The sequence below is a fragment of the Onychomys torridus genome, chromosome 5 (genome assembly GCF_903995425.1).
Source record: "Onychomys torridus chromosome 5, mOncTor1.1, whole genome shotgun sequence".
Lineage (NCBI taxonomy): Eukaryota > Metazoa > Chordata > Mammalia > Rodentia > Cricetidae > Onychomys > Onychomys torridus.
Genome location: NC_050447.1, coordinates 53120653 through 53146428, shown reverse-complemented (window position 1 = coordinate 53146428; position 25776 = coordinate 53120653). Strand labels below are relative to the sequence as shown.

General features: G+C 39.9%; 1 long non-coding RNA gene across 2 annotated transcripts in view; it reads right to left on the bottom strand.

Moving 5' to 3' along the window:
- The window catches only part of LOC118583888, a 112577-nt gene that overhangs the window by 44295 nt on the left and 42506 nt on the right, over window positions 1–25776 (bottom strand). The window contains exon 5 of one of the 2 annotated variants that reach the window (XR_004944980.1): window positions 12677–14907. The exons of the other annotated variant lie outside the window; for it this stretch is intronic. This is a non-coding gene — a long non-coding RNA (uncharacterized LOC118583888). Of the gene's footprint in view, window positions 1–12676; window positions 14908–25776 lie in introns of those variants that run through there. 2 annotated transcript variants of the gene reach the window in all.

The following is a 25776-nucleotide window of genomic DNA, read 5'->3' as shown; positions in this document are numbered from 1 at the left end:
CATCGGACATCAGCCTTGTGGTCTGTATAGTGTTCTTTTCTGGGCCATTCTGGACAGCCTTAGAAGAGCCATTGTTTAGCCCTTTCCAGGCAAGAGCAAGGAACAGAGAGGCTCAGCCATGTTTAGGACTTCCGCACTATCCTGAGTAAGCAGGGAGGGGGTGACTTCTACTCAAGCTTCTCAGGGAGATGGGCTGAGCCAGGCTTTTTCCTCCACACCTCACTCAGGATCATAGGCAGTTCTAAAAGCTTCATAGAGCCACCTCATATAGATGAAGGGAAGAACAGAAAAGGTATCTAGGGAACCAGCCTGCTAAAATTCTGCTTTGGACAGTGGGGCAGCCAATTTAAACACAAATGGGCAGTCTCTCACTCTACTCTCCCAGGGCAGGGATATTAATCATATCCCTTTCCCCTTGTGTTCTCTGCCTTGCTTCCAATGGCTTTCAGTTTTCATCAGCCCACATTACCTTTTTTCATAATCTCCACTCATTTATACATCAAAATAAGAAGCATCTTTTGTTACAGAGTTTGTGAGGTTTGGGGTGAATTCGAAGGTATCCCTGGTAAATCTGCCTGCTGAACCCCTGTGCATAGTGGTTAGAGCCTTCTTTCGGCAGGGCCTCTGAAGTGCATGCTGCTTGGACTCAGCTCTAGTGTGCCATTCCTCACTTAGTAGCTTGGGATTGATATGTCTAGCAACTTCCCAGGTGGTTCTGCTTGTCTGGGCCCACATTGCCATGGGTGTGTATAACTGCAGTTAGTAAGTACCTAAAATAGCCATAATTCTCATAATTCCACAGACATGCCATGGGTTACCCAGGCTGCCACTGACCCCAAGATATTGTTAGAAACTTGATCTTTAGTAGCTGGGAAAAGAGGGGAACATTTAAAGCTACACACAGTTTCAAGTCTCCAAGGGTAGGGACACAAATTTACCTCAGAGACAAATAGTTGCTTTTGGTCTGGGAAAACCACTTGAGTTTACCATTTATTTACAAAAATGTAAATCAAACATTCACTCACTGTTCTAGAGGGAAATGTGAAGTCAGCACTAACCCAAACACAGATGTTTTAGACTGAGAAGTTAGTTAAGTGTTCTACTTGTAACATAAATTTCTGGGGACGACTGAGCCAAACTCTTGTCTGAGAGACACGGTTGTCTGTCAGTGAGAATGAAGGTTCTAGAATTTCTAGACTTGTTCACTTTTAAGGGCATTTTCCACAAGCCATTGTCAATTGTGGTAGCTTTGCACGCATAACTCTGCTTGGAGCTGATTTCCAGAATGCCAGCATGGAGACCTGGGGAATGGGGCAAGAAAAGCTTCAGTCAAATCACAATTCCCCACGACGGGGTTTACCAAGAGTGACACCAGATGATGAAGTTCAGCTGTTACCTGTCTTCTGAGGTAGAGACAAGAAAGAATATTTATAGTCAAGGTTGAAAAGGTTGATATTCAGACTCAAAAACATTGAAGGAGGGGCTAGAACTGCGGGCTGAAACTGAGGGCCTAAGGTTAGATAGGCCTGGATCCTGAGGACAGCTGATTTCTGCGGGTACCACGGGGCATGGAGAAGTGGGGAGTCACATTTCCTGAAAGTTGCGCTGGGGGAAATATGCAGACTGATGGTAAGGATTCTTGAAGACAGCCTGGGGACTGTAGACCTCAACTCTCAGAATTTCTGCTATATGATTGTACTTTCCTTCCTTCAGATTTGCTTTTTTGGTAAAATATTTTCCAAATTTTACTTTAGTCTTTGTTGGGACACAAAGACTTAAGGGAAGAATATATTACCAGGTTGTAACTAGTTGCAAAGAGAGATCACTGTTTGTGTGTAAGGCCAGGTCTCAGGGACAGTGGACCCCCTGCAGTGAGAGATTCTTCTAGGTATTTTTGTAAGAGTGGAACAGAGGAACAAGAAGGTCCAAGCCAGATGGAGTGTGCACTGAGGGTGGGTTAGACTCAAGATTAAGCATGATTTTGAAGCTGGGGCATGTGTATTGAGATAGCAAATGAAATAGAATTGCAATATTTGGCTATATACTAGAGAGAATTTGAGAATAAGAATTAGATATGAATTCCCACCTTAAATATTAGGCTCAAGTAGAAAGAGTTCTGTTTTATTAGTAGGATAAGGTCATTCAAATCTGTATGATCAGTGAATATATCCAAAGTTGTATCAACAAAAAAATGTAATGCCACACCTGCAGACTATAGATAGCAAGCCGACTCCTTATTTGAGTTCCCAAACCCATTATAATTATATAATATGATTTATACCAACCTTATTAATATCTCATGGCATGTTTACAAAACCCTAAACAAAGAAGGTAATCAGCTGAGTTAGAGCAACTTAAGGGGCCTGGTAAGTACAAGAGGTCACCAAAGGAGACTAGCTCTCCTATAATTTACTTGAGAGCTTCAAAAAGTAACAATTCATATCAAGGAACTAGATTCTTCCCTGTTCCTTAACAGTTCTAAGACTAGCAGACTGACCAAGGCAAGGTGTGTTATCTTGATTTTCACCAAAGTAACAACTCATGTGCAGAAAATGCAGAATTTAAAGATAAGATAAGAACACATAATAAATACTGGTGCAGTGAAAAAGTGAGCTGATATTTACTACTCAAAGGGCTGGAATAAGGATGGTATTGAATGGGTGTAGGGCTGTGATAGTGACAACTAACAGCTCACTCTAGAAGAAATGGTGCTTATATGAATGTGGTCTTTGACTGCTTAACAGGATGTGAGGGGAGTGATCTGTATTCTGTTCAAGGGGCTTTGTCTATCTATTGGCTATTTGTTTTTCCTGAGACAGGGTCTCATGTACCTTCAGCTGACCTTGAACTTGCTATACAGCCAAAGATTAACTTGAATTCTTGATCTTCCTGTTTCTACCTCCCAAGTCTTGAGATTACAGGCATGTGATACTATCCCTGATTTATGCTATGCTGGGAATCCAGTTTGGACTTTGTACATGCTAGAGAAGTTCCAGTCCCTTCATTGTTCTCCATCTTAAAGGACTCAAATGGGTATGCTACTTCAATATTTTGATAGCAGTGGATGATAATTAGCTCCTTTAATAATACTATTTACTGTAAGAATTACAGCATTATACCAGAAGGTTCATGTGATATTATCCATAAGTTCAGATATTGCATATAAAAAGTTTTATAATCTTCACTGAAGTACTTATTATGCATCAATGTCTCCTTCTGAAAAAGATTTGCAGTTTATTTAGACTGTGGAACATTAATAGTTCCTTTATCTCATTAATGTGATAGAAGGCTAACATTATATTTTCCACTTAGAATATGCTATGGACTAATTGGTATCATACAGTATTTCTTGACTGTTCAATTTTTCCCTGATTGCGTAATTTCCTTGGGAAAATCTACTGGCATGTAATTATCTTTTGACCACATTTTTTTTGAGTGGATATTTCAGAGAGTTTTACCAGAATTTTCCTATCCATCTCCTGCCTTTCATTTGTGCAATTGAGACCATAAAAAAAACCATAGAAGTCATTAGCTGATCTGGGGCTACATGCTGAGTCACTTACATAGTCAAGGGGAGCATAGCTTTGGATCCCCCTTCTAAGGGCATATTGAGTTTTTCAGAAAAACTGATCTACTTCTTATGGCCATAGATTTTTGGGGGTATAGCATCACCACATGTCAAAACTCTCTCTGGAGAAGCACCTGTTTCTGTAATGCCAACAAGAACTGTATAATGATCACACCAATCAACATGCCAATGTGGATGGGGGAAGTTTTGATATTGCTCCCCCTTTTCCACTGGATGAACAGCTACAGGAAATTATTGGATGCTTAGAGAGGGAGAATCAGTTTTCCACAAAAACAAACTCCCTATCCCCCAATATATTGTCCAATCTCAAGTAATCAGTTCTTAACACATGTTTAAGACATCAGTAAATCAAATCAGTAGGGTGTGTGTGTGTGTGTGTGTGTGTGTGTGTGTGTGAAATTATTTTTAAGACAGGTGGTGGTAGTGCATGTCTTTAATTACAGCACTTTGGAAGCAGAGGCAGGTTGATCTCTGTGAACTTGAGGCTAGCCTGTCTACAGAGCTAGTTATGGGACAGCCAAGGCTACCCAAAGAAACCTTGTCTCAATATATATATACACACATGTTTGTATGTACATATGCATATGAAACAATACTAATTAAAGGAAAATAAGGCCTTGAATTTGAGAAGGAATCTAGGGCCTAGGAGAAGTTATGAAGGACCTAAAGTATATAAATTTGAACTTCTGTACTATGGAATTACATTCATGTTATGAAAATAAGTAATATGAACATGAAAAATAATTATAGGCAATTACTATGAATGACACAGGGTGACATATGTGTAAACTGAACAAAAGCATTGGTGTGCTCTCCCAATTCCTTATTGGAAGTGTTGGAATAGGTAGCTTAAATTAAGGGACTTGTTCAAAATTGACCCAGTGATAACCACTTACATTGATGTAAAGTCAGTTTCCCCAGAATTTTTGAGAGCATTGCAAACTCCAGGAAGTGTTTTAAACACTAAAAATAACTATACTTTTCTAATTGTTTTTAACCTCTTCTCCCCTGGTGATGGTTCTATGAGGTACTTCATGTGGATGTGTTCACTTAGTTTCCCAAGCTCCTTCATTTGCAGGAAGTAATGTGTCTCATAACAGCATGCAGCTCACTGTCCCTCTGCTCCCCATGCCACTCTACAAGTAGGTGACGTTCCTGCCAATCTCTTACCTGTGTCTGCATTCTGTAATGCCGTTTCCCCTCTACATCTGCCTTTTAAAATTTTTAGAGTTCTCTTGGGAAGGTTCGTGAATGTTCTCTCGCACAGTTTGCAGAAAGTTTCAATTTCTTCCATGGCTTCTCTGCAGAATGCAACATGTTTTCTTAGAACCTCAGCAACTCAGAAGCTAACCTAGAGGCCTAAAACCTGCTCCAGGCAAGTTTGGAGGTGTGAACTTACTGGGTATGATGAATATATTTCTCTGTAACTGCTAAGCGCCATAGTGGGAAGACCAAATAGGTCTTGTAGGCTGGTGATTTAAGACTGTTATAGGACAACAGGGCCAGAGCAGTGACTTACCATTCACAGGATGTGGCTTATTCACATGCAAAAGTGCAGAAAGAGAGCTGAAAACACGAGACTAGACATTTTGACAGGACTAGGGACTTGGCTTTAGAGAGAGGGAAATGAGGGTTTAGAATAGGTTACTACCTTATTTATTTATTTTTTTTTAGATACTTTTTTTGAGATGAGGCCTTACATTATTGTTCAGGCTAGCCTGGCACTCAGGGTGATCATCCTGCCTCAGCACCCTGAGTGCTAGGATTATAGACATGAGTCATATGTCTATATGCCCTGTTACTTGCCACATCATTGCTATCCAAAAGATTAGGTATGAAAGACTAAAAGCAGTAGCACGAGATCCAGAAAGCGTGAGCTCAACTGAAATACAGGTTCCAGAGTCGGAGTGGATGGACACCAAGAGGCATTTCCTGACATTTTGTGGTTAATGGCTTCTACCTACTTTAAATTATTCAAAACGTGAAAAATGTGTTTTTCTATTTTTCCTAAGAGAAACGGTGTGTGTGTGTGTGTGTGTGTGTGTGTGTGTGTGTGTGCACACGCATGTGTGCACATGCTCCTTGCCATGTGCTCATGAGTATATCCCTATCTTTGCTTCTCTGTGTTTGTCATAAAACTTGACAAGTTTTAGCTGGAGGGAAAAGTTCTTATAGATTCTAAATGCCACCAAAGTGTGCATTTTAGGTAAGAGTTGGCAACTTATGAGTGATGAGATCTTACCAGGCATGCCAGTCAAAGAAAGCTGGAGGCCAAACTAGTTACCTCCAATGGAAGTGGTCTGTTCTTGGGAAAGCCACATGGGCAGGAAAGATTTCATGTTCCTCTCATTGTCTTTTTGTGAAACTCTAAAGAGGTGTTACTATGATATCAAACCAGAAGTAATTAAACACACACACACACACACACACACACACACACAGAGCTACTCATTGGAGTAGGGTAGAAATGTAAGTTCTACTTGTTGTTACACCAAAGGTGTCTGTTTGCTATAAATATTTCAGTTCAATAAATGATCTATCTGCAATTTTGACTCCAAATGGTAACTATTATATCTGTGTGACACACTGTAACCTTTCCCCATGATATAACATGAGAACTGCAAGCCTAGACAGAAATTAGTTTTAAACCTCTCCAATTAGAGGTGGAATCCATGGCACAGCAGCGTCAAAGCTAAAATGGACAGAGTAATGAAAATGTCTTTGTCTCTCTGATATTGCTAACAGCACAATACCATAGACTGGGTAAATCACAGAGGAAATAGGTTTATATCTTCCAATGTCAAAAGGCTGCATATGATGATGAGCTTCTTGCTGGTAGATTGCAGAGGCTGTTGATCAATAGAGACTGCTCCAGAGCCCTAGCCAATGGTGGACACACTTTGGAGATAGTAGTTAATTTAATAATCATGTGGATGTATCCACCCATTTGTGAGTGCAGAATCCAACCCACTTAAGGGTCCTGCCTGGTTCCACTTCTTCATATCTTTTGATGCACAATCCATTTTAATGTGATTTCAACCAAAAGTCCATATTAAAACTACAGCAGGAGATAGGAAAAGCTACTCACAAATGTGGGAGTCTCCTTAAGATATTGGTCTATAATTTTCTTTTCTTGTGATGTCTTTGTCTGATTTTGATATGAGAGTGATTTTGTACCACAAAATTGGCTGAGAAGTAGCCTGTCCTATGTTTTACAGAGCTTTTGAAGAATTAAAATTAAGTGTTAATAAATAAATTATACTCTTCTTAGTCTATACTAAAAAGACATCTGACCCAGAATCATATTTTGTAAGATATTTGTTTGTTTGTTTCTTTGTTACTGATTCTAGCTCTATGTTATATGTTAGTAACTTGTACCATGCCAGGAAACTTTTCATATCATGTCATTAATTTGTGTGTATATACCCCTTCATACTACTTCTGTATTATCCATGTTATTTCTTTAAGGTTGGTAGCAAAATGTTCCCTCTCATTTATTTTTGTTATTATTTTTCATTCAATTATAAATACAACATTTCTCCTTCCCTTTCCTCCATCCAAGCCCTTCCATATACCCCTCTATGCTCTCCTTCAAATTCATGGCCTCTTTTTTGTTATTGCATGCATATAAAACCAACTTTAAGTTTTGTTGTTGGTTTTTTTTTTTCTATTTTCTTCCCAGACATATTTGAACTTGTAAATTAAAGTCTTGGTCTACTTTAAAAAAGGAAAAGAAAAGAAAGATATGAAATAATCAGCCATTGAAACAAGAGGCAGACCTCCCAGCACCCATTAGTAATGAGTAATAGAGGATGCACAATGTCAATGCTAGAGAAGAACATCTCTCAAATCCCCCTTTCAGCTCGTACTCCAGCATGAAGGACCTGGAGGATGATAGCAGAAGTGACAACATCTTCATTAAACCTCACAGCTAAAATGGCATGCTCTCGACTGATGCGAAAGAGTGCTGGGGGAGCAGGACACTTAAAAATATATGTGTGCTGCCAAAATATTTTTGCCATATTAAATATTTTATGGAAACTTAGGTTTTAAAAAAGTTTATTTATGGAAAAAAAAAACAAATCATGTGCAATGTTAATTATAGCCAGAGACAGCTTCAGGAAAAGTATTTGGATTCTGGTTTTTATCTGTTATTGTAAATTCTTGCTTAAGATGCCTGTGAGGCACGTGGAGGTGGTCTAGACTTGTCCTCTAAGGAGACTTCACCACCACACCCACATCCTTCCTCTCAGAAGTGGAACTGAGGTCAGGAGTGTCCTCATTGTTTCATGGTTATTTGATAAACTTTATCCTACCTGCAGCTGAGTTTTTTTTTTCTGCTTCTTTTCATTCAAGGTCCTCCCAATAATGTGAATTAATGATTTCCTTGCTTAATTTCACTTAAGAGTTAAAAACCCAAGTAAATGGATGCATTTAAAGAGCAAATCTTGTGAAATTATCATTCATACTAAAAAAAAAACCAAAACATTGATTTCTTCTTCATTTTATTCTTTGATCTATATAGCTTTTACACAGGTTTCTTTTACATATTGTCTTATGGATCTATGTAAATCTTGAGTACATCAAGAAGTGACCCTAATTCTCATCACAGAATTCAGGATCTATTTTTAAATGTTATCATATGCAAATATCCAAATCGGTAGACTTACACTGATTATCACAGCCAAGATCCTATTGTACAGAACAGGCAAACCTAGATAGGCATCATCCTCTGCAGACCCTGCTTCAGTGAGGCTTATCTCTGTCTGGGAACGGCTCCACTGGATGGAACACTTAACACTATAGGTGACCCCTTCCTCCCCAATATGCTGCTGTGTAGGAGAGAAAGCCACCCAATGAATGGGGATGAAAGATGAGCAGGACAGGGGCTTCTTTCACTAAAAACTTTAGCACTTACAGCCAGCAGGCAGGTGATTTAATTAAAATGTTTTGAAATGGACATAGATTTAGGTGCCTCACAAATTGCCTGGGTAATTCCCTCTGCTGTCATACAGCAAAGCTTTGGATGTTTCCCCCAAATAGTACCCTGCCTATTACCACCTGCTCTGCTAATTCCAGTGACTCTTCCCTTCAGTAATATGAACACGAACATAGAGGCGCTTGCTCCTCAAGTGTCGCCATGCACCCTGAAGGCCCTAAAGACACCCACAATTGGTCCTACAACCTGTTTCTTTTCCATGTTTCCTGCCGCTGACAAAATCTTAATTTTGTAAATAAATAAAGGAATATGTTATTTAAATGCAGGGCTACTGTTTTATGTTTGTGCTTCTGTTAAAGTTCAGGAAGGTTGCTTTAAAATAGACACTGATAACAAAGTCAGAGACACAGCCACTTCTTTCTGCCTTCAGTCCATTCTTATCATCTAATAATGTCTCCAGAAGTGGTTTCTCCTTTCTTTCTGCAAAGTCCTGTTTCACATCCATGCCCTACTATATCCTTCTGTCTGTGCATTGTATTGTGTTTAGATACAGTCACCATGAAGTTCTTCTTCTCCTGAGCCAGCCTTCTGTCTGGAATAAACTGGAGTGCCTATAGACACTGCTCAGATGTTGCTCATATGGTAGGTGTGAAAGCATTTCCCCAGTGAATTTCTTTTACATCTATGCACTCAAATCTGTGATAATGTTTCATTTAATGAGAGTCACTTATTTACTGTAAGGCACACATGGACATGTGCATTGTCCTTCACTTTTGCACTACAAGCACACACATCAATGGGAGACAATGAAAGCTACTTTACTAGCCAACAATATATAATATTGTGCAAATCTGGATATGGTACATTAGGAAGATCCCTGTGATCAATAGCACATATTTGTAAAGTTGCTGGCTGTTTTGGAAATATGGCACATAGTATCTCCCTTCCTCAGTGAAGCTAAATCATTTATTTCAGCCAAACTTGTAGACATTTCATATTCAGGTACTTTAATGAAGAAGCATGGAGTAGTTAAGATTGGGCCTTGGAACCAGAATTGTCTTGATTAGAGCCTAGGCTCTGTACTGAATGAGTAAGTAGGGTTTTTTTTTTGTTGTTTTTGTTTTTTTTGTTTTTTGTTTTTTTTTTTTTTCAACTTGTGTGTCTTCTTGGAGTTTCAGTTTCCTACTCTGAAACCTGGAACAACAATCAAACCTACTCAACATAATCTGTCTTTTTGGATAAAAAGATAAGGAATAGCAATTTTGTACCATGCTCAAGGCCCTGGGCCCTGGGCTTAAACCTCATTATAGAAGAAGAGAGTGGAGGGGGAGGAAGAGAAGGAAAAGGAGAAAAAAGGGGGAAGAACAGGAGGAGGTAGATAGGACTAGTAGGAGGAGGAGAAAGAGGAGGCTCTAGAAGATTAGAGGAGGAGGGTTTAGGGGAGGAAGATGTAGAGAAGGAAGAGTAGAGGAGGATGTGAAAGAGGAGGAAGATGTAGAGGAGGAGGACATAGGGAAGGAGGAGGAGCAGGAAGAGGAACAAGAGATCAGCTCTCTAGTGCCTGTGTATCTAATCAAGATTCATTGGCTTTTAAGTCAGAATGTTGCTATGCAGCCTAATTTGGTCTCACAACTGGTCCTCTTGCCTTAGCCTCTCAAATTCGTGGTTCTGGTTCCTAACCAAGGTTTTAAAAAGAAGTAACTTTAACTATCCTTAGATGGTTTAATCGCAGGGCATGGTGAACAGACTCTATCTATATAGTGTGTGGGATGTAGTCATTTGCTAGAAATTCTTTTAACTTGCTTGGAAGATAGTCCACTGCTACACTTGGAGTTTTGCAGCACCATGTTCCCAACTGCTCCTTATTGCTAACTCTCTGGCATCTCAGTGTCACTCATCTTGGTCTCTTCCAGCCATTAAATGTCACCCATGCTGTCTCCTTCCTTTCCCACTAAGCCCACCAAACACCCCTCACTTCCCTTCACATCAATGTTGGGCTTTTACCACAGCACCTCCAAATCCTAATGGGGATCCCACTGCAGCTTCCATGATTTCCCTGTTTTTAGTCCTCTTCAGTCCATAGTCTAAGTACATCTTGATCAAACAGAAGTTTGAATGATGTACTCCCAGCCAGGCCCCTGCTTCAGTGCCTTATCTTAGACAAAGGACTTCATCACCATCTAACAGGTCCTATGAGCGTTCATTTACTTATCTGTTTGGATTCATAGGAAGTTAAACCTGGTGTACATCTAAGTCATCCCTGAGCTTCTACAATCCCTAGAGCTTTGATGAAGCAATAGCACACTCCCCACCACTCTGCCCTGCATATACTTCAATATTTATAACCAGGTGAGAAGAATCTAAAGCTTCCTGTCCTTCCTCAAGTCATGACAAGATTTCTTTTCTTTTTTTTTGTGATATGGTGGCAATTCTATTTTTTTCCTTTTATTCATTTTACATACCAACCACATATTCCCCTCTCATCCCTCCTAACCGCTCCCCCCACTTTCCCTCATGCATCATTACCTTCTCCAACAGGGTAAGTTCTCCCTTGGGGGGACAGTTAAGCCTGGTACATTCAGTTGAGGCAAGACCAAGCCTCTCCTCACTTTATTAGGGGTAAGCAAGGTGTCCGGCCATAGGTAATGGGATACAGAAAGCCAACTCATGTATCAGGGATAGATCCTGAACACACTTCCAGGGGCTCCTCAAACAGACCCAGCTACACCACTGTCTCCCGTATGCAGAGGTCTAGTCTGGTTCCATGCAGGTTTCACAGCTGATAACAAAGTCTCTTGAGTGCTTATTTTCAATATATTTTTGGAGAACCTCTTCTGAAATGTCTAAAATAAATCTGATACATGTTATTTGGATGTGAACTATGCCTGACCACCTCTGGTATTTCCCATAGTTCTGAAATTGCTAGCCTAGAAGTTATCCCTTTAGCATGTCTGAACTCAGTTTCCAGGCCAGAATCTAGCTCCAAAACTGCTGACATTTAGAAATGCCATAGAGTAGAAAAAAGTACTGGAATGTTTTGTGACCTCTAAGATGTTTAGCTTGGGATACAGTTCCAGTTGTCAAGGAAAATTAGTCACATGGCACTGAAATGTCCAGGGTGGAGAAATCTAGTTTGCTAGGCAGCAAGTAGATTCAACGCACCTTTGGAAGAGAGAGTAGAGTGAAATATCTGTTCTATAGTGATTTATAGCTGAGACTCCAGCAGCAGCCACCTCCTCCGTCCCTTACATTGATCAAGCACTTCCATTTCATTTTGTCATACTGGTACATGCCAAGAGGTAATCACAGGGGATGTCAGAGGGAATCAAGCCACCCTCCCACCCAGTCTCTAGACTCCAACAGCTGTTCAGGACAGGAGTTATTGCTTCTTATGATGCTTAGAAGTTTTCCAAATACTTAACCAGTGCTGTCGCTGTCCTGTCTGTACCTCTTGACTTGTGCTGGCAAAGCATGGCAAGCTCTGGTTGGCATGCCTGCTGCTGGTATCTGGATGTCATTAATTCCTTCTGTGTCCACATTTAAACTTTATAGAAATTAGCAAAAAGGTGGATGGACTTATTGTTATCAATTTTGGTCAGGTGGTTTGAATATTGGCAATTTTTCAAAGATGGATTGTCTGCTAGTGTCAACAGTAGTATTGATTCTTGTTCCATGAGTTTTCTGATGGATTTGGGTGCTGAAATAGATCTATCAAGTCCCTCTGTTATATTGGATTCCCTGTTGTACCTTTTGTGCACTTGCTTCTCCATTCACAAAATGTACTCCACCCCCTTAACTATTCTCTTTCCTGCTGGACTGGAAGTGCCTTGTGGGTGGAATCTGACCACTTCATTCACTGCAGCTTCCTCACACTCTCTACCTGAATGTTTTTAAAGAATGGATGAATAGAATTTATAAAAGCACAAGAGAAGATATGTGAAATGAGACTTGTAAAACAGTGTGGATTTTAAAGAACGAATTAGTTGAATTTATTGTTGTCTTTAAACTGGAACTTCTCAGCACCTCCTTTGTATGATACAAAATAATAATTTAAACTAGTGAAAGATAAAATTAAGTGGAGCCATTAAATTTATATTTTTTCTATTCTGTGAAAGATGATGCAAAACAAAAGCAAAAACAAAAACATAAAAACAGCAATGGACCCCTAACTAGAAATTATTTGGAAAAAATACATATGACAAGGGATGATTAACCAAAACATCTGCATACCTAGACAGACAACTTATCAAGAAAGTTCTACAACTGGCAATTAAAGACATGAAAAGATGCTTCACCCTGGACATTAAAAATAAAATGATAATTAAAACAATAAAAGTGTACTACCCACTTTGTGAATGGCTGATTCCAGAACTCTGACAACACCAAATGATGGTGTAGATATGGGGCAACAGGAACTCAGATGTACTGCTTTGTTATTTTTCCTATAGATCTGGATGTACTCACACTATGATATTATAATCAAGGTCCTCAGAATTAACTCAAAGAAGGAATTGAAACTCCTATCCATAAACATCTGGATGCATATTCTTACAGCAGCTATCCTAATACTTATCAAACTATGAAGAAACCAAGATGTGCTTCCATGGGTGAATGTATAAGTCAACTGTCACACATTTAAACAATGAAATATTTTTCAATACACACAAAAATGCTACCAAGTGATAAAAAAACATGGGGAATACCTAAACATGTATAGTAGTCCTCATTTATCCCTGAGAAATTCATTTCAAGATAATCAGCAAATGTTTGAAACCAAGCATATATACTATATATTCCCCATATGTACGTATCTATGAGTTTGATTCATAAATTAATAACAATGAAATACAAAAATAATATACTGTCTCTTTCACTATTTCTCCATTTCTTGAACACAACATTATGAAACCATGATAGGCCATGTAATGACTCAGATTACTACTAAATAGCTGGTACATAGGAAGCTTATATAGCATGGATACATTGGACAGTGGGACAAGCCCTCTTGTAGTAGAATGGAATATGGTGGCTAGATTATATTACTAAGAACATCAGGGTATTAGCTGTCTCTGAAATATTCTTTTTAAAAATTTTGAACTATAATTGACTTTGAGTAAATGATACATAGAAAATGAGATCATAGATGGGCAAAGGCTATGTATTTCTAAGTAAAAGTAGGTAATCTGAAAAGGTCAGATACTGTGCAGTTCCAGCTAAATAACAGCTATGTTTTCGACTGGCAGTTTCAGCATTTCAAATTTCATATTGAGGTCTTTGATCTGTCAAGAGTTGATTTGTGGGGAAGGTGACAGAGATAGATCTAAAGTCCCCAATCCTAGATGAAAAGCTCCAGGGAGTTAAGAGATGGAAAACTAGTCTTCTCATGGGGTGAGTTCCCTGATAGTTTATTCAATCTTGAGTGGTTAACCCTAAACATATATACAAACAAGCAGCACTAAATGGACCTGGAAATTCGTATATTTATAAATTTATACAGACATGTGTATTTAAGTCTTTCTACTTTGCTTCCACTCCTAATTTTTGTTTTAAACATGGCTAAAATAATCTAACAACAGCCATGGCATAGCCAGAATTCTGGGCTGCCTTGAAATTTCCTGCATGAAATTAACAAGCATGTCTCCTAAATTCTTAATTATCTTGAAACATGGAGAGTGTAGGCAAGCTTTTTGCTGGAATGTAACATGAATGGTGTCTAGTCCAACTTCCAAAACCTTAATTCTATCAGAAGCTTCATTAACTTCTAATTTTTTTGGTTGAAATCTTTTTCATGCAATGTATTTTAATCATGTTTTCCCCCTCCTCTAAGTCCTCCCAAATTCTTCTACCTCACTACCCAACTTTGTGTTCTTTTTCTCTCTGTCTTTACAACAAACAAATCAACAAATAAAAATAAGAAACCAAAAAAATTAGAATTCTCTGTGGTGGCATATTAATCTTGTTTGATGTGTGTACAGTCTCTTCAGAGGAAATTGTAGCACTTCCCGTTGAAAGAATATTGCTCTAGAAGAAATTGTGCTGACTTCTCTCTTGAAGATTCAGAATACCTTTTAGGCAGATCCAGAACACCTTTTAAGTTTTTCCTTCATTCCCATCTCAGATGGAATCCATGAACCATGAGACTCCCCTTTGTATGTTCCAGGCACTATGGTTTGGAGATTAAGGATGGGTATTTACTTCTTTCATTCATGAGTCCATATTTTATTATTCAAAAATTTGACTTTCTTCTTTTAATAATTCTAAAGACAGAGGAGTAGACTGAATTCTCCTGGTACATGAGTCCAGGTGTCAGGTTTTCTGAGTTGGAGTTAGATAATATATTCACTGCTCTTCTTTGTCTCAGTTTCTATAAATCATCTTCCTGAGAAAGAGAGAAAACAGAAAATTTTCTGGAATATGTGTGTTTTTCTATTGAAAAGTTTTTAAAGTGTGATGTATTTATTTATTGTACATTTAGCCTTGATGAGAGTAAAATGCAGGAAATGTTTCATTAAGGAAAAAATATCTTCTACTTTTCCTAACTACATCTTCATATATTTAATGTTTTAAAAAATGTAAATGTGTATGTATACTTCACTGCAAAGTTAAAAGGTAATTGTGAAGCTTACCTCAAGAAAATTATGGGAGGTAATGTAATGTAATGGTAAGGTAATGTAACAGAGGTATAGACCCAGTTGTTTTAGTCTTTTTTTTTTTTTTAATTGTGTAGCTCAGGCTGGCCTTGAACTTGTGATCCTCCTGCCTCCGCCTCCTTCAGCAAATCCTACCGGGGTGCGCCACCACAACCGGCTGTTTTAGTTTTTTCTAAGAGTGGATACACTTAAAGGAATTAAGACATCATTTCCATTAAAACTCTTAAAGTTGCATGCTTTTAGTCCCAGCACTCAGAGGGCAGAGACAAGTGGATCTCTTTGAGTGCCAGGCCAGCCTGGTCTACACAATGAGAACTGGTCTCAACAAACAAACCCACAACAATACAAGGAAGGAAAACCAACAAACCAACCAACAAAACCCTTTTTATGACATTCATTCGGCTGACCATAATTGAAACAAAATGAAAACAAGTACTAATAACATTGTGAAGCAACTGGACCATCATATGTTTCTGATATCTTATTTTGTCTTAGTCTTTTTTGAAAAAGACAGGATTCCAGATGACCCTGGGATGTGAATATTATTATTTCATTGGATCTGAGTGTACTGTTAGAGATGAGAAAGGCAAGAGCTGAATTTGGGGTTGTGTGTCTGTTTGATTAATCATTTCTGAATTTTATTTATTTGTGCTTGTCAACCCCCTAAAAATGCAAATCACCCCAAACACAACAAAACACAAAACAATAGGGCAAATTTCTTCAAAGTACAATGTCACTTACTTGAGAATAGCAGAATATCTTACCACCCTAGGAAACAGTGGAGAAACCAAGGAGGCCCATGAAAGAGGACCTTTGTAAAGTCAAAAAGGGGAGATTTTTGTAGAAGTTACATGGACATAAAGTATTGACTGGCTTGGAGCCTCATGCTAGGAGTCTCATCAGTTTTTTTTGGAAAAGATGTTACTGTGAGGCTGGTGGTCTGATGAAAGAATATATATGTATATATGGAATATTTTCAGGAGAGGTGGCACAGTGAGTAAGAGCACAGATTATTCTTCCAGGGGATGCTGGTTCCATTTCCAATACCTACAAGGTGGCTCACAACAGTTTACAACTCCAGTTCCAGGGAATCTCACACCCTCTTCTGGACTCTGTAGCACTAGGCATACATGTGGTATACAGACATACATGCAGGCAAAACACTCAAACACATACAATAAATAAAAGTAATAATAATAATAATATAATAATAAGTCCGTTCATAAGGAATGTTAAAGATAAACTTTGTTGTAGGAATCTGTGTATAAGTAGAAAGCATTCAGAGTATGTGGTTTGTGTGATGAGAGTACATCTCTTTGGAGCTTGAAAAACATCCTTTAGAAAGTTATCATCTTAAAGAGCTCCCTTGACTCCTATTGGATCTGAACCTGACCAGAACAGTCATTTTGCTATCATTAATTTTCACAATTTAAAGAGTTCATGTTAAATACACAACTTCAGTACAGTTATAAAGTGAATGTCTGCCAAAGAATTCAATTTCTTACTAATATGTAAACCAATAAGTATCACAACTATTCCAAAGTAAAATCCATACACACATTGGTAAGCATAATACCCCGGGGTGAACACATTACCACACATTGACGAACATATTACACACAGACAGAAAGGGAAATAAAGATTGCTGGAATGAATTTAAAGAAAACAGGAAAATCTAAATAATGTCAGTCATTAATACATTTCCCTGGCCACACTTAATCTCATGTTAAATAGCAAAATAGTATTACTGGTTTGCTGATTGTTGTAACTTAGTCAATATTTTAAGTAACTTGAAGAGGATAGAATTTGGAGATGGCTAAGATGTTTATTAGATAAAACTCAGGAATTTTTATTTTGGTCAATTTAAAATATTTTCACAATTTTCCCCTACATTCATCTCTGTTTCAGTGTTGAGTATTGTATTCTGTATCTCCAAAGCAGCTGGTGGCTGATGAGAGAAAAACAGTTTACATGTTTGAATTTAGACTGTTAATAAAATTGTCAAAGACTTGAAAATAAAGACTAAAACACAGAAAGATGGAAGCAAAAAAGGAAACATGGCATCTAGGTGGTATGCAAGCATTGCTCAGTAGACCAGATCTTGCTTTTGGAACTACCATAGTTTGTATCCATGCACCTTTGACTCCATTGTGTTCACTTGTGTAGAGAAGCCTGCTATAGAAAGGGAAATAACCCTGGGCTCCACAGGGCAAATCTGCCTTGTTTGATGCTCTTCAAATCTCTCCAAACCAGTCTCATTTTACCCAGTTTTAACATCTTACTGTTTCTCATTGATGGCTCAATTTACATTCATTATGTTATGATTCTACTATTTTAAAATTGCCCCTTAGAGATATTCTTGGATTAAGTAATGCAAGGCTGTAAACATACCCTCCCCATTTCATCATCCCATGGAAACACGGCAGAATGTTAGTCTAAGAGGGTCCAGTGTTTCTTCTGAATGTTTCCCTGGAAGAGGATAGGGTGACCCAAAGCAGTTTCTGCATTATGCTGTCCTTTCTTCTGTGGTTCTGACTCAGTGCTGTCCTTGGACATGAATGTACCACACAGACCATGCAAATCCTTGTTACCCCCAAGATGTGTCTGTTGGTCGTACGGTTACTGCTCAGTGGGCAAGTCTGGGAGGAAAAATCATGGCTCCTGCTGTTCTGGTTCTTTAGACATGGGGCTGCTATAGACAACTGTCAAAAGTCCAGGATGGCTATTCAGGTGAGGGCTATTCCATTGCCTAAAAACTGGACTCTGGACAGAAGTATTTGGCAAAGGAGGGCAGGAGCCTGCAGTGTGCCCCTGATTAGGTCTTGTGGAAGTGGGGTAGTCCTGTGGCTCTAAAGTACAGCAAATCAGATGTCTGGGAACTTGCTCTCTTTAACGACACCATTAACAACTAGAATATTGCTGCATTTTCTTTATCCTTCCATCCAGAGACTTGTGATTGACCACTCTTCATGTTCTGCCTTACCAACTCAATTGACGTTTCCCATTAAGCATAAAGTCCTTAGACAAATGTGGGACTCACATTTCAGTTAAGTATTTTCATACTGTGTTTTTAAAAAGATTTAGTTATTTTTATTTTATGTGTACAGGAGTTTTGCCTGCATGTATGCCTATGCACAACATATAGGAAGTGCCCATGGGGACAGCAGAGAGTGTCAGATCTACCGGTAGTAGAGTTGCTGATAGTTATTAGCCAGAACAGAACATCATATGTCTTCCTGTATTGCTCTCTGCCTTATCCCTGCAAACAAGACAAGGTCTTTTCCTGACCCAGGACCTGCTTGCTTTTATGCTAGTCTGAGCTAGTCTGATGGCCAGTGAGACTCAGAGATGCTCCTGTCTAGGTCTTCTGGTGCGGGGGGTCAGAGTAGCCACATCTAGCTTTTTACATGAGTGTTGTAAACATGAGAGTCCCAGCCCAGGTCTTCATGTGGGTGCAGCAAGTGTGCTGACTCACTGAGCCATCTCCCCAGCCAGAGAGCCTTGATGTTTGAGGTAATTCTCTTCCACTTTGTAAGATGTAACTTCGATGGACATTTTCCCTCCTGATCATTCTTGCAATAAGAAGGTCCCAATCTTCACCATTCACAGAAACTTAAATTTCTTCTTTACAAAGAGAAAGTGTTTTTTATTTTTATTTTTATATTTATTTATTTAAAATTTTAATTTATTTTACATACCAACCACAGTTTACCCTCTCTCCTCTCATCATGTTCCCTCCCCTACCTCCTTCCTACCCCCCATCCACTCTTCAGAAAGGGTAAGGCTTCCCATGGGAGTCAACAAAGCATGGCACCAAGGTCTGTCCCTGGCCCAAGAGCCGGCTTTTTTTTTTTTTCATTTTTTTTTTTATTATTATATTCGTGCTCCAATTCCACACATCAGCCATGGGTTCCCCTGTCCTCCCCCCTCGCGCCCCCACCCCCACCTTCCCCCCAGCCCCCTCCATTCCCATCTCCTCCAGGGCCAAGACTCCCCTGGGGATTCATTTAAACCTGGTGGATTCAGTACAGGCAGGTCCAGTCCCCTCCTTCCAGGCTGAGCAAAGTGTCCCTGTGTAAGCCCAAGGTTCCAAATAGCCAGCTCATGCACTAAGGACAGGTCTGGGTCCCACAGCCTGGGTGCCTCCCAAACAGTTCAAGCTATTCAATTGTCTCACTTATCCAGAAGGCCTGATCCAGCTGGGGGCTCCACAGCCTTTGGTTCATAATTCATGTGCTTCCATTCGTTTGGCTATTTGTCCCTGTGCTTTTTCCAACCTTGGGCTCAACAATTCACACTCTTACAGTCCCTCTTCTTTCTCAACAATTGGACTCCTGGAGCTCCACCTGGGGCCTGGCTGAAGATCTCTGCATCCACTTCCATGAGAGTTCCAGAAACAGTGTTTTATGAGACATTGGGTTGGTAGAAGCTTGGATTTTCTCTTCGTGTACTTAGCCCTCAGTGGTTTATCAACACATATTCACTGAGTACTAACTGTGTTCCAGGCCCTGTTATCAACAATTAGAACTTTTATTTATTATTATTTTCATTTTAATTAAAATGCAATCGCATCATTTTCCTCTTCTCTTTCCTCTCTTCAACCACTCTTGTTTGCCCTCTCTCCAATACCTCCCATCCCTTCCTCTCCTTCTCAAATTGTTAGTCTTTCCTCATTGATTATTAAGTGCATCTGTATATATTTCTTACACATGTATTATACACATATATTGCTGAATCCATTTGGTGCTGCTTGTATATATATGTTTCAGGGCTGATCACTTTGTATTGTATTACCAATAAGAGGGACCTTTCCTGGGAGAGACTAATTCTCCTCTTTTCAGAAATCTTTAGTTGCCTGTAGTTCTTTTTCTAGGGGTGAGAATCCCTGAGAATTATTCCTTCCACATTAGTATGTCTATTGATATTATCATCACTTGGGTCTTATATAGGCAGCCATATAGTTAAGGTATTATGGGTGTAGCTCTCCTGTCATTTCTAGGAGATACAATCTTGTGTTTTATCTTCTGATCCTCTGACTCTTACAATGTTTCTACCCTGTCTTTCACAATTATTCCTTGAGTCTTGGGAGCAGGAGTTGTGTTGTAAATGTATCCATGGGATCTGGGCTCCACACAATCCATTGTACTGTACACCCTGTTTGCTGCAAAGACAAGCTTCTTTGATGAAGAGTAGTAACTACCCTTGCATGTGGATATAAGGATAAGTTTGGAATGCAGTTAAAATTATGCTGATCTAATAAAGGGGCAGTTGGTTCTTCTCTAAAATGCATGACCTTAGTTGGCTGGATTTCCAGTACCAGGCATGATTTTTCTTCTGTTGAGCAAATCTTAAGTTCAATTATACAGCTATAGCTTATCAACAAGATATGAAAGCCACTGCTTCACCTTTAGTCCTTTTACCTTTTGACAAAGAATCCAAAAATATACACTGCAGAAATGACAGCATCTTAAAAAAACAAGTTAAGACAAAAAACGTCTATGATAGAAAGAGATCAAAGTGTCTTGTCTACAATGCTACTAGACTGAGAAGACATTGAAGACTGTTTAGAAAGTCTGAATTTATTTTAAAACAGGGAAGCAGTTTGAAAGGCAAAAGGAAAAATCAGGGAAGCCAGAAGTTTAGGTAAAAGATTACAGGATCATGGGGAAGAATAGAAGAAGACAAATTCTGAAGGGCAGTCACCCAGCAAAGCCACTAAGTATCTATCAGCCAGGTCTGAAAATTTGAAAGGACAAATGAAAGTATATTCATGGGTAGACGGTGAGAAAGGAGTTATCATCTTAGAGAAGGTTTTCATTTGGGGTGTGTATGTAAAGTTTGGTTCATTAATCAACATGTGAATTCAGGAGAAGAACAAAGATGGGTGATGATGAGATAGGAACTTAGTTCAGTAAAGACATAACAGAATGTACGCTTTTCTAATGACTGCCAGGACAGAGACACAACTGTCCAAGTAAGACAGTACCAGAACAGAAAGAGGCCTAGTGTTCAGACTGCTTTAGGCTAGATGCCAAGTCTTGTGCCAGGCAGCACAGGCTGGTATGGGGCACAGTGAACGAGGGAAGGCATTGCCACATATGGTTCTAATAGGCTTCCTTCCTTCCTTCCTTCCTTCCTTCCTTCCTTCCTTCCTTCCTTCCTTCCTCCCTGCCTCCCCCTCCCTCCCTCTCTCCCTCCCTCCCTCCCTTCCTTCTTTCCTTCCTTCCTCCCTTCCTTCTTCCCTCCCTCACTTCCTCCCTCCTCCTCCCTCCTTCCCTCCCTCCCTCGTCCTCCCTCCTTCCCTTCTTCCCTCCCTCCCTCCTCCTCCCCCCTTCCCTTCTTCCCTCCCTCCCTCCTCCTCCCTCCTTCCCTCCCTCCCTCCCCTCCCTTCTTCCCTCCCTCCCTCCCCCTCCCTCCCTGCCTCCCTTCTTCCTTCCTTTCTTCCTTCCTTCATTCCAACACTACAGATTTACTTGAATTGGTGAGTGAACAGGGGGCAGTAGGAGGTTTCACAGGCATTGGGAATATTCTGTCAACATTTAATAGCACATTTACTGTTTTTGGACTTTTGTCATATAAGCGATGCAATTTTTCTTGGCATTTTCAGCTTAAAATAACTTTAGTTACATTTTCTGTAATGTGCCTTGATTGTACACACTTGTTTTATGTTTTTGTTTTTGTTTTGAGACAGGGTTTCTGGCTCTTTTGGAACTTGCTCTGTAGACCAGGCTAGCCTTGAACTCAGAGATCCACCTGCCTCCTTCTCCCAAGTGCTAGAATTAAAGGTCTGTGTCACCACCACTTGGCCTAGTAATTTTTTTAAAACCAGAGATGTATCTTGATTTGTAAATTTCAAAAAGGTTTTGCATATAACAACAACCTAAGGATTATGCTAGGATTCTTGGGAAAATTGCAAAGCCATGATCAATGTTGATGTAGAAGCCTTGATGTATATTATGTGAGTTGCTGATTTATAAACACAAGATATCACTGTGGGTGACCCATGTCCTTGAAGCAGTTTTTCCATAAATTCCAATTTACACTACAGTATTCATTAACAATCTCCATAACACATTTTTTTTAAGATTGCTAAATCCATATATTGACAACTAATTGCAACTAATAATCATGAACTATAAAAAAGAATACAGAGGGGGCTGGGGATTTAGCTCAGTGGTAGAGTACTTGCCTAGCAAGCACAAGGCCCTGGGTTCGATCTTCAGCTCTGGGGAAAAAAAAGAATACAGAGTACATGGGCAAAACCTGCGTGAGGGTCTCCTAAATGAGTTCAGGAAAAAGAAGACCAAGTCATTTCTTTTGATAAAGATGTGATAGAATCTCTCTCTCTCTCTCTCTCTCTCTCTCTCTCTCTCTCTCACTCACACACACACACACACACACACACACACACACACACACATATACACACACTCTTAAGGATCCTGGCAATTTTATTGGAGACAAAGATTTTAAGAAAGGTATCCTTTAGCCAAAAGAATCCTGTACAATAAAACAACCTCTGGAGGCATCACAATCCCTGACCTCAAGCTCTACTATAGAGTTTCCATAATAAAAACAGCTTGGTACTGGCATAAAAACTGACATGTGGACCAATGGAATCGAATTGAAGACCCTGACATTAACCCGCACACCTATGAACATATAATTTTTGACAAAGAAGCCAAAAATGTACAATGGAAAAAAGAAAACATCTTCAACAAATGGTGCTGGCATGACAGGATGTCAATGTGTAGAAGGTTGCAAATAGATCCATATCTGTCACCATGCACAAAACTTAAGTCCAAGTGGATCAAAGACCTCAATATAAATCCAGTTACTCTGAACCTGATAGAAGAGAAACTAGGAAGTACTCTTGAACACATTGGCACCAGAGATCACTTTCTAAATATAACACCAGTAGCACAGACACTGTGAGAAACAATCAATCAATGGGACCTATTGAAACTGAGAAGCTTTTGTAGAGCAAAGGACACAGTCAACAAGACAAAGCAACAGCCTACAGAATGGGAAAAGGTCTTCACCAACCCCACACCTGACAGAGGGCTGATATCCAGAATATATAAAGAACTCAAGAAATTAGACATCAAAATGCCCAACAGTCCAATTAAGAAATGGGCTATAGAACTAAACAGAGAATTCTCCACAGAGGAAGTTCAAATGGCTGAGAGACATTTAAGGAATTGCTCAACATCCCTAATTATCTGAGAAATGCAAATCAAAACAACTCTGAGATACCACCTTATACCTGTCAGAAAGGCTAAGATCAAAAACAGAGAAGACAGCTTATGCTGGAGAGGATGTGGAGCAAGGGGAACTCTCCTCCACTGCTGGTGGGAATGCAAGCTTGTACAGCCACTTTGGAAATCAATATGGTGCTTCCTTAGAAAACTGGGAATCAATCTCCCCCAGGACCCAGCTGTAGCACTCTTGGGCATATACCCAAGGAATGCTCTATCATACCACAAGGGCGTTTGTTCAGCTATGTTCATATCAGCATTGTTTGTAATAGCCAGAACCTGGAAACAACCTAAATGCCCTTCAACTGAAGAATGGATAAAGAAAATATGGTACATATACACAATGGAGTACTACTCAGCAGAGAAAAACAATGACATCATGAGGTTTGCAGGCAAATGGATGGATCTAGAAAAAAATCATCCTGAGTGAGGTAACCCAGACTCAGAAGGACAAACATGGTATGAACTCACTCATAGGAGGATACTAGATGTAAAACAAAGATGACTAGACTGTTACTCACAACTCCAGGGATGCTACCTAGAAAACAGGACCCTAGGAAAGACACAGGGATCACCCAATGAAGAGAAATGGATGAGATCTACATGAACAACCTGGACGACAGTTGGAGTAATGAAGGGCAAGATTTGAGGGAAAGAAAGCTTAGGGGAGCAGGAGATCCCAGCTGGATCAAGAACAGAAAGGGAGAACAAGGAATAACAGACCATGATAAATGAAGACCACATGAGAACAGGAATAGGCAGAGTGCTGGAAAGGTCCACAGAAATCCACAATGATACATCCTCTGTAGACTCCTGGCAATGGTCGGGAGAAAACCTGATCTGACTTAGTCTGGCGATCAGATGGCATGCTGGAACTCTCATCCAATAACTCATGGAAGTGGATGCAGAGATCCTCAGCCAGGCCACAGGTGGAGCTCCAGGAGTCCAATTGTTGAGAAAGAGGAGGGACTGTAAGAGTGTGAATTGTTGAGCCCAAGGTTGGAAAAAGCACAGGGACAAATAGCCAAACAAATGGAAGCACATGAATTATGAACCAAAGGCTGTGGAGCCCCCAGCTGGATCAGGCCCTCTGGATAAGTGAGACAATTGAATAGCTTGAACTGTTTGTGAGGCATCCAGGCTGTGGGACCTGGACCTGTCCTTAGTGCCTGAGCTGGCTGTTTGGAACCTTGGGCTTACGCAGGGACACATGCTCAGCTTGGAAGGAGGGGGCTGGACCTGCCTGTACTGAATCCACCAGGTTTAAGTGAATCCCCAGGAGAGTCTTGGCCCTGGAGGAGATGGGAATGGAGGGGAGGGGATCGGGGGAAGGTAGGAGTGGGGGCGGGAGGGGGGAGGACAGGGGAACCCATGGCTGATGTGTAAAATTAAAACACAAATAAAGTAATAATAATTTTTTAAAAAAGGTATCCTTAAAGGAGATAGCAACTCAGTAGCAGTCAGAAAAAGGTATGGAGGAGATAGACACTAAAGAAATGATTAGAGGAAGTGGTATTGATTCTTTAGTCTTCGATGTGGGCAGTGGATGGTCAGACTGAAGGATATGTAAAAAGAATTGCAGGGCAGGTAGAATAGGACACAAAGAGACAGGAGGCAGAATGTCAGAGGGTCCAGAAACAGGTGTCCATGAGGCCAACAAGGAAGAGTGCAGACCATGGTAAGAGAAGCCAGGTCAGGAGTCAGTGGTAAGGACAGAAAGGAAGAGGGCGGAGACTTTCCATGGGAACCAAGAGGAAAATGAGGCACTGGATATTAAGAAAAAAGATGGGAAAGAGCTTCTTATTAACCAGTTAGTACGGATAGCCTCAGACACTGGCGACCTGGAGTCCAGGTTAGAAGGGGTAACTAAGAAGAGAGCCTGTCCTCAGGGAGGCAGTCAGTCAGATCAGTCTCATCTCAGTGGCCTCTGGGTCCTGTGTCTGAAGTGCATGGTGTCTTTTGCAATGGGGACTTACATTCTACCACTGGGGCAACCAAGGGCAACAGCAATATCTTATAATGTTTCCAGATTCTCCTGAACAACTCTGACCAACAACTCCGAAGAGGGCTTCTCACGCCTACTGTTAGGAGTGTTAGAGAGTTGTTGGCTCTTAAAGGGAGCCAAGAAGGGAAAGTTTCACTTAAACTATATATGTACTTAGATACAGACTTAAGTGTAGTATAGGTATTTTTAGTTAAATACTTAATAGTTTACTTCCTTATGACTTTTCCAGACATTTTTACTACTATTTTACTTTCTCCTCTCCTTCTTTTGTATTTATTACCCCCCTAATTAAGATACTCACCTTTCCCATTTCCATTATGCTTAAGAACCCCAGC